General features: G+C 42.4%; 1 protein-coding gene across 1 annotated transcript in view; it reads right to left on the reverse strand.

The window, feature by feature from the left end:
• Positions 1–16,704, reverse strand: part of LOC133966792 (E3 ubiquitin-protein ligase SH3RF3-like) — a 90,919-nt gene that overhangs the window by 58,127 nt on the left and 16,088 nt on the right. The window lies entirely within an intron of this gene.

The raw sequence follows: 16,704 nt of genomic DNA on the forward strand, positions 1-16,704 counted from the left end.
TCACCTGATTGTTTTCATATAATTCCATAGCTCATTGGTTGCTGGCTGCAGTATAGGTCAAAAGCCTCCCCTCCTCCAAGTGAGCAGATGGGACATAGGCCTAATTAAAAAGTTACTCTTTGAAAACGATTTGTCTAAGATGGTCTTTGTCATCTTAGGTGATTCTAATCACTCTGATGTTTGTTCAAGTGTTCATTTTTCCCAGTAAGTTTAGTTTTAATTCATTATTTGATGCTAAAACTATTTGAGTATTTGTCATGATTGACAGCTGGAGGGGGGGGGGGGTGCAGACGCATCATCCATCTCTATATACAGTCCTCCATATTCCAACTCCTTACGTTAAGTGCAATAAACGCTTGAAAACACAAGTCACGGGTTCTTCTGAAATCAAAGATGGTCAGGCATCGATCACCCCATCGCATTTGAAAGTCAGGCCAAAATATCAGTGGGAAGGTTTTTTTTTTGGCCGGATCACTCGCAGCCCCCCCCCGCTGTTACAGCTGCACCCACCGACACACAGAGGAGAGAAGGCTTTGACCCATCTTCATTTCAAAGGTTTCATCCTGGCTTCATACAGACTGTCAACTTTTCATCAAGGAAATAAAAAAAGGGAGAAGCCAGCTGAGGCAGATGTTCAAACCTTGGGCAAAGTTTCGAGAGTCAAATTATTTTTGTATATTATATTCATTTAATATGTTATCATGACTTAAGGCCCCAAATTTTTCCCTTTTTGATTATGGAGACTCTCTGGACAAAAGTGGTGCTGTTTTCACCGCCTCCTGTCATAGAAACCTCGGTTTAGCCAGCACGTGCATTTGTGCAATGAGGTAATGCATCTTTTGTTGCTGTATGATTGATAACATGACACATGACATCATTTGGTTTTAGTACCATTCACACACTAACCCGAACCCTAACGTAAATCTCTCCGTCTGACCTTGACGGTGGCGAAGCAAAGACAGAGAATAGTTTAAAGAAATTTTCTCCCCCATTGTCTTCTTTGCTGTTGTAGATCATAATGAGGCAGCGATATTAAAATGAGATATTTCATATCCAGTTAAAAACTCTTTGCAGTACATTCAAGTCAAGACATTTCTCCATCAGAACGTCTTACACCAAGATCAAAGAGTCCAACACAACTTAAATGACCAGTGAACAAGCCAGACCTGAACATAGATCAACACAAATATTTACAGATATAATAATTGTAACCTTTACAAAGACAATCTTACAACCAGGACGACATTACTCACATTTTCACACTGTACTAATAGGCCAATGGCATTTAGGCTAATTGGGGCTATTCAAAGAAACACCTGCCGTGTGTTATTGTGTGTGTGTGTGTGTGTGTGTGTGTGTGTATGTGTCTGCTGTCTTACATGTGACGGAGCTGACAGCGAGAAGAGGATTGGGTGGCAGCATGTAATGACTTAAGGGGCCAATGGGTGGGGCGGATCAAGTGGCAGCTGAGGTGGGTGGGCTAGTAGTACACACACACACACACACACACACACACACACACACACACTCAAAATATACAGTACATAGTAATGTGTAGCAGCTGGCAGAAGCAGAAAGACACATAAGTCTTTCAAACACACACACTGCATGTCCAGATAATCTTAATCAACAACGCTGTAGTTTCATCTCCGACCTTCTCCCGAGTCCCTTCGACCTGGTAATAACCCTGAACCATTAGCAGACTGTGGACATGAGCGCACGTGTGTGAGTGCACACACACTTGTATCCTCAGCTGTTCGGCTCGTTCAATCCTCCCCAGTGTGCCTGTGTTTGACGGAGTTCTCTGCAGCGTCTTCACAGCTCAGCTCACACGGAGTTCAGATTCAGGGCATTTTGTCACATGAAACTACAACAGGAGACTTTGGAAAAATAAAAGCAAAAAGCATCATGATAAATATAGATGTAGCAGCTGAAGAGGCCATTAATTTTGTCAGCTCAAAATAAATAGCAGGTTGAAGCTTTAATATTTCCGGGAGATAAATGGTCGAACTTGGACATTTAAAAGACCAATTTATAAAACATTTCTTCCATCTTATGACTAATAACTGTTTTCTCATCATTTAAAAAAGAGGAATCTAACATTGTTGTTTGAGAAGATACAATTAAACCACTGGTTTTGAAAACTAAACACAAAACTAGTAATTAGAAGTAGATAAATACACTCCTTGTTAGTGATAATTAATATGTAGAGTACAAATTACTGCTCTGAGGAATCATAATGTATTCTACCACTTTTGAACCGAACTAAAGACTCACATATTCCGTCTGAATTTGTAGTTATTTTATTATTTCTTCTCCTGCACGCACACTCAAACACACACACAGACACACACACACACGGGCATTGCTCAGTTGCTGGAGAGAGAGCGATCAGTAACAAAGACAAATATTCATCAAATCCCACCAGACAATGCATTATTCATCACATGAGGATCTGAATTATATATATTGATCATCAAATATTTACAATATTTGCGTTTTTCAAGAATGTGAGCTGGATGTAATCTTTCTTTGCACTGGCTCGACGTGTCGGAGCAGAGAAAAAGATTAAAAAGTAACATGGGATTTTGGTTTCACAGGGATAGAGTATAAGATGATCAAAAAAAAAGAGATTGCGTTGGATTTTGGTTTAGTTAGGTTTGGTTGTGCTTGGAATCGGGACTGTTTTCTATCTTATAGCAAAAATGTTGAGATCACATTTTTTTTGATTTGTATAATTTTTAACTACTCAGCAGACTTAAGGCCAATTAAAAAGCCGGATGACGGAGCTACGAGTTAGGGTTAAACTATTGTGAATGCTAATTTATGCTTGTAATTCTGTCTGTACGTTCATTTCAATCCGAATTCGTCCACGTTTCCTAGAAACCTACAGATACAGCCAAAACAGACAAAATGGAGCAGTACCACCACCAGCCACTGTTGCCTCTTTCTAACATTATCACGACCTCCTCTGCTACGTTTGTTATCGTCAGAAACCTTCGACTCTGCGTTGCCCTCTAGTGGATGTATTGCTTAACAACCATACCAACGTAAAGGACGCATGGAGGTACTTGGTCGGTGACATAACTTGAAACAGTCGTATCTCTTTTCGTACGGAGAGGCAGCGCAAATAAGCCTAAACATGTTGCAGACATCTATACACACAAGACACACACTTGTCATCCTAGCCGACCTCATGTCAGACAATCAGATGAGCTTGATCTCTTTGGATTTCCAGCCAAGAAACACAGGTGGGCAAAAAAATGGGAACATAAAGCCCACAGTATTTCAATCCAATAAAATAAAATAAGCACAAGCTTCATGAAGCAATACAATATTATTTATAGAATGTTTGTGTTTTTTGTTGTCCAACCCTGTTTAATTTGCGCCAATGAATCTATTCCTCTGAAAATAGATGGATTTTGTGACAATAGGGAGCAGATTAACTGTGTGTGTGTGTGTGTGTGTGTGTGTGTGTGTGTGTTTGTGCATGCACATAGGTTATAGTTCTGTTTAAAAGAGATTAAACCTTTATTTTGGCAAATATCTTAGTCAAAATCCTGCTTCTTAAATACACACACTAATGTGTTGTAGGGGAGCGTGACTGGGAAGTGGGCCAGATGAAGGATAGAGGAAAAGTCGCCTAGTGGGAGAAGAGAGGGGGGAAATGGAGAGAGCGAGAGAGACATTAAACAAGGAAAGAAAGATAGGGAGACAAATAGGACAGATGTATCAGGCCGCAGTGGGTCAGATAACACCTCACTGATAGGAAGAGGGAGACAGAGAGAAATCTGATCCGATGATATCCTTTCTCTCCTCTCTCTCCCTCACTCTCTCTGTCTGTCTAGGTCTCTCTCTCATGGAGCCACTGAGTCTTGCAGTTGAGTGTGCAGCTGTCAGCCCCCCCCCCCTCGTCTGTGTGTGACAGGTCAGCAATACGGCACCCGTCCATCCCAAAACTGGACTGTAGCCTACTGTGATGCATACTAGGATGAAATGGTAAACAGAAAGTATAGTTTGACATATTTTAGGGGCAGCAGGAAATAAACTGAAACACAAGAAAATATGTGTTGATTAATTTTGGTTATACATGAGTATATGATCAATAAAAAACAAGAGTTTAGAGCCATGTTATTGGCTTTTGGAGTCCTGAGCTCAGCGACCATTCACACACCCTAAGAGCCGAAACAGTAGGGAAGCTTGCTTGATTTGATATTTGCACTTTTATTTTCTTTCCAATCCACTTTGTTTGACTTAATTTTAAAAACTGTTTGGTTTCTAAGCTTCGGTTATGTTAGCACTTTCTTTCCAGCTGGTTTTGGATTTGTTTGTCACCGTAGTCGTCAACAGGGCTCTGCATAATTCCTGGTCAATTGCAGCCTGGGTTGCTGTACATGAAGGAACATCATCGCAGGCTCCAGATTTATGATACACTTTATCTTTCCATTTTTTGGAAGCAACCCGCCTTGAGCTTGATAAGAGTCATGTTTAATGAAAAAACTTGATAGGACTTTGTAATAAAGGAAGTCGATTAGTTATGAAGAAGAAAAAAAAAACGCTTTGATAGGAGTCACGATTTAATGAGGAACTAGATAAGAGTCATTTCACGAATAATCATGAAACGGGGGGGGGATTATAAGTGGTGATACTGGAAAGCTGCCACAACCTAGTTACTTGGTAAGACTACATTGGGAACTCATCAAAAGCGAGCGAGCTGTTACAGTTCAATTAATCTGGCAATTTGTTAAAACTTTGGCAGAGGTGACATAAAAGTGATTGACCAAAAAACATCCTTTATCTGGTATGTCATTCTGAGATCCATTTCTTTCCCTGAGGCGGATACAGTAGAAAATTGCACAGTTGAAGCTTGACGCCTGCTGTACCAACTCATTTGCATTTAATAATGACAACAGATCCAAAAGCTGATATTTAATGGATATACAAACTACTTGTAAGGTCACTTGTATGCATGGATTCAGCAGTTTGGGGGAAGAAGTCTTAGCTTACTCTAAAAACATGAAATAATAAGTGATAAAAGGTCACATTAGAGAAACACTAACTTATATGGAGCTTAACGTAGATCAAGTTTATTTACTGAACCATTTTCCACAGGGGAATATACGCTGGGTTTCGAGACCTCTTTCATTCGCCATTGCCCCAGTAATGTTCAAACATGCGCTAATGAGAAAAGGCTGTTCTTATCCCACTGTGTGAAGCCAAGCATACGTTCATCAGGGATTTAGATAAAAAAAAACTTACACAATATCCAGATATACTGCATTTCTATTATAGAGATAAAGAACACCCTGGGAGCAAAAGAGGGGGAAGATTTCACGACGAGGGAGAAACAGGCTGTGGTGTCAGATGGACAGGCAGATGGTTGGAGGGTGCATTTCCAATCAGCCTGGTGATGGTGGTGAATCCTCCCGACACTAAATCCAGAGAAATCCTTACTTTAAAAAATACAAAGATATCTCCACCACCACAGGCCAGGGACCAAGTTCGGAGTTTGTTAACCCCAGAGGTGGAGGAGCCTCTGGGTTTTCCATTCAAGAAACTCAGACGACTTTAAACTCCCCGTCTTTTACGGTGGTGTCTTACTCCGTGAATCAAACCTGCTTTCGGCAATGTTTTCTTTTTGAAAAAGAAAAATGCTTTCCTCTCTGTCCCATCCAATCCTGCTGAGCCTGTAGAGGCTGTCTGCTTCATTTCCTCATTAACACAGTTGATATCAAAGTACATAACATAGCAGTAAAATCCCAACTGGATCTTAGTCTGTAGCCAGAAACATGTCTTTAGAGAGGTTACCACTTCTGTGATAAACCAGTGATTAATATAAAGACAGAGACACTCATAATACGCACCACGGCTCCATCCTCAGCTCAGGGTAACATCTACCTCTGCAAAAAAGTGACATTGTGGACATTAAGCCATCTGTCAGGTTGTCAATCAAACATTGACGATGCATTAATCACTGCAGAAATCGGCTTAGGCAATAGACAGTGTGGTTGCATTGTTGGGACTAGAGACAGCATGTAAGGAAATGTCTCCACTTGCTAATTGAAGATTCATTTGTTTGAATTACCGAAACCACCATTGAAAACCGTATTTAGAATGCATTTTGTCCTTTAAGTTGGTCCTTGTCCTATCCACTTACATGGAGGAGGCAGGGTTTATGACCTATATTGCAGCCAGCCACCAGGGGGCAATCGAGATGCTTCGGCTTCACTTTGAGAGGTCAGTCTTATCGACCATGTCTATAATGACTTAACACTCACCTGTAGCAGCTCAGGGGACTAAGAGCAGTCAAAAGACACAATCTGCAATGTTTTGAGAATGTGTACAACCAACGTTCCAACAGATGAAGAAGACGTAAAGAAGCCCTAATGCACAGTAATGTTTTTTTTAAGCATGTTTCAGATCTTTCAAATGTTGTCTTTACCATATTGAAACAAAATCAAAAAGTAAAGTCGCAGGTTGTATTCAAGCGCCCTGGAGCCCACAGATTAAGTTAAGTAAATTACAGTAACCACAGCAGATAGTTATGGGTGCACTTAAATCTAAAAAAGTCGAAAAAATCTGTCAGCAGATGAAACTATAAGTATAAAAAAAGATGAAGCAGCCAAAAGGAATGAGGCTCTTAGAAGGGATCAGGAGAAGCCCCATCAGGAGAAAACTGCAAAACCAGGCTGTGGCAGAATGAAAGAAAGGGAACTCCTGACAGAAAGAAAGAAACTCCAGGACAAGAAAGAGAGAATTTCTCAAAGCACATGCACAGAAGCTTAGTCTTGAGATGGAAGGAAAAGCTCTGTCAAAGAACAAGCACAACTTTCAGACATGACCTGCGGGTAAAACCCAGATAGTGGGTCTGGACTTTGCTTTTCAAATATGCACAACTCAGCGGCAGCTTCTCCAAACAGACGCCTTCGCAACAAATCCTTCACATTATTCAGGCCGAAGGTGGAGCAGCTGGGTGCAGGCAGGCAGAGGCAGGAAGTGACGTATCAACTCCGCTGCGGGGATCACGTGCATGTTTACAGCACCATGACACCGGTGTCGGCTCTTATCACCACAAACTCTTGAGCAAAACAAGATTGTTGGGAACCAACTGGCAGCCACAAGGAAGGAGCCGACATCCACCACATTTCTGTGGGAGCAGCAGAGGCTAAACCGGCAAAGCAGGAGAAGAAAGAGGAAAGTAGGGCGGCAACAGCTCAGTCTCTCTCCTCCCACAGAATGAAAATCATCAATGAAAATAGCTTGATGGAGCAACTTGGACAGAAGTTACGATGACAATGAGGTTGATAACAACTGAAAAACTGCTGAATAAGGAGGACTGTGATGCTGCAGCGAGGAACGCAGAACAGACTGATAAGAATGTCCAGCATGAACTTCACAAGGTGACAGAGAATCAGTGTCCACAACGCCAGAACATGACAATAAGGACGAAAGAGAACAATAAGGTCGACCTGGGATAAACCTTTTACCCCCATCCCAGCAGCTTAGGACACTTAAGCTGGAAAAGGTTCCGCTGAAGGAGGGGTGGATCTTGGTTTTAAGGGGTCCAGTTAGATTACAAAAAGGGTAAACTCTGAAGATCAAACAACAGAATAAAGCTCAGATATGGAGAAAACACAACATGTCTCCCATTCCTCTCGAGCTTGCGCCTGGAAGCTCCAGCGTCCCTCTGGATTTCTTCATTTTTTGATAATGCAGAAAAAGGATAAAGGACCATTCCAGGATCAATTTGGCCCAAGGAGTGAAACATTAAAGTTTTACAGTGAAATTGATTGTTTTATCTGATCAAGCATATGTAGGTTCTCTGTTAATCACTTGCCCAGTGTTTCCCTTTGAGAAAAGCCTCACAGCTAGAGATTAATATTTTATAATTTTCGGGTTTCATGACGGTGTCCCCTGGCTTTACATCAATTGTCAGAATGTCATCCAGTATCTTTCAAAGTAAATGAAGACCTACCAATCAAATGTTGCCCCAAGCAGAAACCTGTGCACTGTATAACAGGAGGAGCAGATGGTAACAATGGGCCAATCAACAGCCTGCTACATGAACCCAGATTAGCCGTCCTGCTTATGTCTCTTTCTTATCCTTCAACCAAAAATGCACCTGTAGTGATACATACAAGGACTCAGAAGTAATCTATGAGTATGACAAGGCCGTAAAGTCTTGAGAAGAGCTGCACATCAAAACCCAAAAGGTGAGAAAGACGGAAAGACAGACAACAGGAGAGGATGATCGTATAACAGCTGATAGAGAAAGAGTGGGAGGAGCTGCGGTGAAGTAGATGTCACTGCTGCTGTCAATTCTCATCCCCACAGAGTCGCAGGTGCAGTCCTTAACCACACCACGACAGATGGTGTGAGTTTGTTGAGGCCCGGTTTTGCTCTAGGCAGGTTGCTCTGGTTGTGTGGCTTTTCATACATGTTTTGATACGCTGCGACAGTCCGAGCGGTGAGTATTCACAGAGCTGTGTGTGAGTGTGGGAGAGTCACCACAGGTTTTTTACACACGTGGAAGTGACCTCAGGTGGTGTTCGCTCTTCAGAGGATGATGAGTGACAGAACTCCTGCACGCTGTCAACACCTCAGTAAAGTCGGTTGTTAAAGAGCTATGTTAACGGTTGACCTGTCTTACGTTTCTTTCCCCTCTCTACAACTGGTCGAGGCGTCCAATCCACATTGAATCTGGTTCTGCGCGAGGTTTCTTCCGGTTAAAGGGAGTTTTTTCTGCCATGTGCTCGCTCGAAAGTCCACTTAAAATGTTTCGGCCTAAAATTACATTTGTTTTCACCAAGATCCATGAATTATTCTCTGAGAAATGAGTGAAAATGTTGAATAACACCCTCGCAGTGTTAGAGAATGTAAAAAAAAATGTTATAATTCCTTCCCTAACCCCAAACCACATCCTACCAGTTCTGTGGTACCCGTTCAGTATATTTTGTGTAATCTAACTAACAAACAAAAATACCAACAAGTAAATGGGTGAAAACATAACCTCTTTGGGGGAGGTAAAAAGAGACAGATCTATTTTCTTTCAAGAAAATTACAGGAAATGCTTTGTTGAAATAAATGTTGAAACCTCATTTCCAGAAAATTCTGATGACACCGAGCTAAACCTGACCGTAGCAGAAGTGTTGAAGTTGAGACAGGTAAACATCAGGGGCGTGTGTTTCTGTCACGTCGGGGGTGACGGGTGGTTTATCACTGTCATCACTGGACTGCAGCTGCTTTCTGACATCACTACCCCAGGAGGACTCAGAGCAGCTGCAAGGCTCCGCAGAGAGAGAGAGACATAGAGAGAGAGTGAGAGTGAGAGAGGGGGGAGTTTGGGTCACCGAACTAACTAACCTCTGAGTATATCTACCTCACTACCTCTATCTCGTTTTGTCCTCTAACGATCACAAACCTTTTTCCCGGGACAAACGGACAGAAAGAGGAAGTTTGATGAGTTTCACTCCGGGGCCTCACCGACGTGCTGCCAAAAATACAGCAGGGAGAGAAGATTGGAGCCATAATTGTGGTCCAGTCAGTCTGAGGTGCATGAAACCGACAGCGATCACATACGCACACACACGCTGTATATTTACTATAGAGGCGCACTGCAGACTGTGGTCAGACACACTTGTGTTTAAATAGATTGTAGTTAACCGTGTGTGTGTGTGTGTGTGTGTGTGTGTGTCTGTGATTAGTCTGGCCAAAACCACAAAGCAAGGGGATGCTACTGCTGGTGCAGACGGACACACGCAGACGGACACACGCAGACAGACACACACACACGCAGACAGACACACACACGCAGACAGACACACACACACGCAGACAGACACACACACATGCACACGCACACACACACACACACGCACACACACACACACACACACACACACACACACACAAATACACCTTCCTCCATCTGTCCACTTAGTGGTTCAATCATAACCTTGTTCATGCAGAGAGAGAGAGAGAGAGAGAGAGAAAGAAAGAGAGAGAGCAAGCGAGCACTGGGACCACTGACACATCCACATCCTCACTATCTGAACCCAGCTAGTCTGAACTAGATAAGACCGGACTGAAATGGGATTATATCGAACTGAACTGGATCATGTGGGTTCCCAAACTGATTATAGTGAATTAGTGGATTATCCAGAAGTAGATTACAGTGGGCGGATGAAGACTGTACGGAGAGACGAGGGGGAGATGGGGGTGAATTAAAGCAGACTGTTTCTGATCAGACCGGATTGAACCCAGTTTCGCTGCACGGGGCGAGTTGAGCGGTAATTCAGTTTTAACGGAGTAAAAAGGGGGTTAGTTCAATGTAAAGAGAGACACCTGGGCTCATGTACACGTCGGCCGCCTCTCTTCCAATTTGTTCCGATTCACTCCGGCCCAGTTTTGTCTGCTCAGCCTCAGGGGAAGCAAAGCGAAGAGGCCTCGACTCGTGCCGCTGTCGCAGACTTTTAAAAATATAGTTTATTCATGACCAATGCTGCATTAGTCAAAACAGATTTATCAAGAAAATGACTAATCTGCAGCTTTTTTATCTTGTTAATAAATCATTTTAAGCTGCGTATCAAGGTTGTTCATTTGTAACGTGATGCGCTGGGAGAGTCGGAGCGGTAAATATTCACAGAGCTGAGTGAGAGTGTGGGAGAGTCACCACAGATGTTCATACACATGGACGTGACCTCAGGTGGTGCTCGCTCTTCAGAGGATGATGAGTGACAGAACTCCTGCACACTGTCAACACCTCAGTGAGAGTTGTGTCATGGGTTTTGTTCGTAACTGAGACACTGAAAACACAACAACAAACTGTTTCAGTGATGTCACTCTAGGGGCTGTTTTTGACATCTTTTTTCATTTTATAGAGAATTATTGAAACTGACAGTATATTATTATTGAAAATGACCATTAGTTATTGCACTACACCAAACAATACATTAAATACAACATGAATTAATATGAAACTCATTAAAAATCCCTTTCCCTTTCTAAATATGTCAAATCACTTCAAGTAATTTAAGATTTTTTTTAAATATGATGAGTTAACTTAATTTTTTGGAGGAGAAATGGGAGCTTAAAGTGAATGTCTAGTCTACAGCTTTATTCCGATCTAGCTTATTCCTTTGTGCTGTAGTGAAACTGGGTGAACACACGCACACAAACACACAATTGGATAGCGGCCCTGGAGCGAGACAGTTATTCCCACGATGCTGCTCAGTCTCTGAACTTCAGAAAACTCACAAGTTCTCCACAGGGAGGACGGGGAGAGGAGCTTGTTATCGTCTGACATTATTGTGATAAGCCTGTTTTCTTTGTCATATCTGGTACTCAGTTTTGGGGGGATCATCTTCTCAAATGTGTTATTTCAGACAGTCTTTTCCAATAACTTGTGTTGTTTTAAGCATACAGTGTATATTCACATGGTCGTAAGCAAAAGATTAGTAAAAGTGCCTGATTTCTCTCAAATGATCGGCAGAGGGCGACTCCACTGGTTCCATAAAGAAGTCTGATTCTATAGAAGTCTGTTAGAAAATGACCCATAAACACTTTTATGAGTTTTTAGTAAATTATGGTCCCATTTGGATCAAAATAGACAATAATATATGTCATTTACTAGAGCATGGATCCCATGTGATTGACTGCTAGTGCTGTCCAATGGATACATGTCCCAAATGTAGATGGGTGTTCACTTTCCTTAAGCGCTCATTCAGGCTCCACCCCCTCCTCCTCCAAGGCTTCAAACGGCATGTACACGGTATAATGTTGGATTACTTTTAATAACTTCCTGGGTTGTTTTGGGGCTATTTGTGATTTTTGTCGTCACGACTTAATAGGAAATAAAACAAAAAGAATATCAACTACTGATATGAGCAATGGTTACCGTGGCAACCGACGACGCTTCAAGGTATTCAGGTCGGTCCTAATTAAAGTTGTTCAGTTTATTATATTTCACTGTGCTCTTCTGGGATGGTGATGTGAAATACCTCATTTGGCTGGCAGGTCAAACAAAGATAGCCACCCACACACACAAACACACACACCCTTACACAATTATGCACACAGACACGCGCACACACACACACACACACACACACACAGGCAGCTCAGATACCCCATACAGCGAAGCCACCGACCAGAAAGGCTCCAAATGTCTCACTCACACATACATCTGTGGAAACCAGACTGTGCCGCCCCCCCCCCCCCATCACACACACACACACACACACACCTAGCCATTTTCAGAGCACCAGTAGCCAATGTCTGTCATTAAACTAAAACAAAAACCATTTTATCTCCATGTGTTTCTGTGTGTTGCTGTTCTGCCTCATGAACCACCCACCACTCATAAAATTCAATTATGAAATACAAGAGATCTTTATTAACGATTGACGACAGCGACACGCACAAACATCTGCAGGGTTTCGGAGCCATCTGTTGTTTCAGATAGCTCAATCAACACGATTTCTGCCAAGTCGTGTGTGAATACCACACATCTTAAAATTAGACATTTAAGCCATTGTCTTCTCAATGTGTACGTATGTGTTTTTGGAGAGTGTGTGCAGCTCGTGGCCCCGTAACGCAAATAGGAATGTGAGTCAAAAGTAATTATTCCAAAATGTCCCATGTAGGTGCCCAGTGGGGTTGAGATCTGGAGACTGTGATGGCGGCTTTTAGGGAAACTGTGTTAAAAAAAGGTTCACTTTGGACATGAAGGAATACCACTGTGCAACCCACTCCACAAGAACCTTGTGATTTTCACTCTCCTAAAACCATTCAAACTGTTTTTCTGACATGCACTGATCTGCGCCAACTTGTCCTGACAGCCCCCTAGTAAAATGTCAGGGAAATGTCCAAGTGAGCCCCTGTGAGAATACAAAAGTAAGGTATTTGGTCAAATTCATAGCCAGTGAGTGGGCGTGTTGAGGATGTTTCTAAAATAAACTAAAAACTAGAAGAATACAAATATTTCGGGAAAAGGTGTCGAAGATGTAGAAGACCAAGACTGAGATGTCAACTTGGAATGACAACGAGAATTGAGAGTTTCTGATGATAAGAGCCAGCGTGATATCAATGTGTTCATACAGTATGTGACAGGACATTAGCCGGAGTTCATGTTTGTAATGGGCTTTAGTGACTGATGCTCCCTGTATTGAGCCATCTCAGTTGGTTTTGATTCCCCACATGTATTCAAGGATTACTTTAATTCCCGGAAGAGGGAAAAGGGCCGGCTAACCAGAAGGTGGTCGGCTCGATCCTAGTCTTCCTCAACTGCATAATGAAGCATCCTTGGGAAAGATAGTGAGCCAAGAATTGCCCCTTAAAGAAAAAAAGTCCAGCGCATAGGGGCACTTTGTGAATGTGTAAATGGCAATAAACTGTACTATAAAGTGCTTTCGTAGTCATCAAGACTAGAAAAGCTCTATATAAATACAAAACCATTTACCATTTACCATTTCCAAACTGCAAACAGCAAAGCACCGCTGCGGTGATAGAGGAGGACATTTACTTATAAATCAATGCGTCTCATTTTTACGTGATCTGGATTTAACAAAGCAGCGCGGACAGCAAAGACATCTGGAGCAAGAAATTATAATACCTTTCCAACAACAACAACAACAACACAACCCTGTGAAGTATAATCAATAATTAAGTAAATGTGTGTCTTGATATTCAAACTCAATGATCCTCAGCATTTGATTAAGCACAGTGGGGATTTAGCCTGACGGGTGTGTATGAGCTGGGATAGTCCTGATCAGTGCTGAACAGACAGACAAGAGCAAATTCTTATATGAACTGCTTAAGAACACAATAAAGAGACAAATAGTGTGGCTGTGATGCAAGCTTTAACCCCCCCTCACCCTCCACCTTCATGGTGTTACCTTCACACACACACTCACACACACACTGTGCTACTGTATTCAGTGCTGTATTCCCTCTGCTGTGTGTGATGTCCACTGACATATTTTTCTAGGCCAGGTTTCACACACTTCTCAGAGTCAACATTATGTAATAACTGTATGTGGTGTAAGAGCTGAGTGCTCGGGGCACACCAGAGTCTCACTGCACTCCACCGAGCTGACACACCATTCACAGGCCAGCAGGTGAGAGCGGGATGTGATATGAATGGACTCAACCAGACCCCCATTCAACAGATTGTACAGTTAACTCAGCAGATTCAGGACTGCAAATAAAAGCTTATTATCTTAGTACGGTCTATGGTTTATTAAAACGTCAACCGTCAACTTGTTTGTGAATCAGGTGAGTTTCCAAGCTAGTTGTGCCACCGTTGTAAACCAGTTTAACATTGTGTGTTTGGCACACTGCCTTTGTCTTGTCATCCTCCTATCTGAAGTACTCCCAGCTTACAATTCAGTTTGAAGGTCTTGAAAGATCTAAATATAATTCTTCCTTCAGATGTTTTTCAAACCCTGAAATAAATACAAATCTATGTAAAACAGTGACTGCTTGTAGCTTTGGGCTGTCGCTTTTGCTTTCACAGTTCAAACATCTATTCATACGTATGGTGTTAAAGTTAATGTATGAACCGCAGTCAACCTTTTTGAATTCAAAGTTGAGAAGCCAAACACACACCGTTTGAGGTGCTCTACCTCTTTACTTTGAGCTATGGCATTCAAATTAATGCAAAACAAATTGTGTGTCACTCGATATTCATTTGAAAGGGATTTTTGGAAAAACTGACAGATCTAATGGAAACATACGGAGGATATTAAACATCAGTCGTCAACTGTTATTAGAAGTTGTCAACAAAACAATAGTGTTGGCTTTAAAAAGCCCAATTCAGCCGCACTCCTGTGTGTATGTGTGTATCCGCCGAGGGATGTGACTGATTTATCTGGGACGGGGACATCACAGAATACAACAGCAGTCAAAAATTCAATTTTCTGGCAGGGCTAGAAGAGAGGGAGCGAGAGCGGGACTGAATAGGTGTGACTGCAGAGGTTTCCCTCTAGTACAGCCAAGATCACACAATACACGGAGGAGCGGGACACCACCAAAAGCCTTCCCGCTGACATTGTTTTATGTATTAAAATGTGTGCGGGAATGTGTGAGCGCCCGTGAGGCAGCGGCAGCAGCAGCTGAATCCAGGAGATATAAAGCAGAACTGTAGTGTCACTCAAAACCCGGAGGGAGAGACAGAGCGGAGAGAACAAAGAGGAAGCCAAACAACGAGGCAGCGCCAGAACAGGAGAGAGGATATTAGTCAATTGAAGAGGACAGCTGATATCGCACATGTGAACTCTGTTTACTCCTTCTCAGTGGTGTTGCACTTTCCGACGGCAGGTTGTTGTCCATCAGCTGGAACCGGTACAAGGACTGACGCAGAACACAGGATGTGGTCACATTTGATTAGGAAAACATCCGGCTCTCAAGTAGGAATTAAAAAATAAGTCACACAGTAGGAATGAGACACTAATGCCAATTCTACGGTGGCCCTGAGGTGCAAATCACATCCACAAGTAGGAGAGCGCGACAAAATAAAAAAAACACAATGGCATTCACTTCTGATTGGACAGATGCACTGCCCGTCTTTTTAAGAGGAAGATCCACCCGAAATTGCAGTTGTGTTTTCTGATGGAGTTTTGCAGAAGTTGGCATGTTCTGCTTCTTAATACCACGATTTCTCGGAGGAAGAGATGTGTAGATGAGCCAATCAGATTGAGTCTTAGAAGCGATTGGCGACTGCGGATCAAGCGCTGATTTGGCTCTGATCTGGGGGTTTGTCGGCCACTTCCAAAAGTTGTAGAAAATCAAGCCGACAACTAGAAAGTCAAGTAGAGTGCGTCCATTCACCAGTGTCCCCTTGTGAAACAAGAGTTAAACTCAGTAGATCTGGAACTTTTTCGGATCTGCACCCAGTCATAGAAACTGATCTCCCCCTGCACCTTTATCGGGATCCCCATCTCATTTGAATGGATTCTTTCTTTGGCTCTCGTCCCGTCTTTCTACCAAGTTCCATGGGAATCCGTTCAGCTGGTTTTGTGTTATCTTGCTTACGATCGAACCGTCTCAGACAGTAGAGAAAACATAACCTTCTCGGTGGAGATAATCATGGAGTGTGAACAAGACATGAACAGTCACAGAGAATCAATGACTTTTGTGAAACTCTCCAAAATGTTACAATTTTCCTTTGTCCCAGAAGTCGCTCTTCACAATGTGCGACTTTCTATAAAGGCTGTTTGTCAAAAGAGGGAAAAGGGATAGTGTGTAAACGTAAACAGCCTTCAGGGTTTCTGCTTTTGCAGCATCACTCGGCTTACAGCGCATTACAGCCAGTTAAGCATCATAAGCGTCTGGCTCATTTCTGTCAAAGTTGTGTTACTGTATGATGAAGGGGCTGAAAGCGACAACTGTTTAGAAAAGGTTTTCTTGTTCGGTATTGACATCTGATGATGATATCTTCAGAATTCAGTGTTGACGTTGGACTACTTCTGGTTTCCTTTGCAGGTGTGTAGGGGACGCACACAGAATCGCACATTGTCAGTGTGTGTGTTACAGGCCGGGTGTCGGGTGGTAACAGTCACATATGCTCTGCCGCTCTGCAAATATGTCACCTACGTTTCTAGATTTACTTTATCGCCAATTAGAAATCATTACACATCCTTTGCAAATCATTTCAATAACTGCATTAGCATTTACAAAATAAAACTCAACCTGTACAATAAATAA

Source organism: Platichthys flesus, chromosome 13 (assembly GCF_949316205.1).
Source record: "Platichthys flesus chromosome 13, fPlaFle2.1, whole genome shotgun sequence".
NCBI classification, from domain to species: domain Eukaryota; kingdom Metazoa; phylum Chordata; class Actinopteri; order Pleuronectiformes; family Pleuronectidae; genus Platichthys; species Platichthys flesus.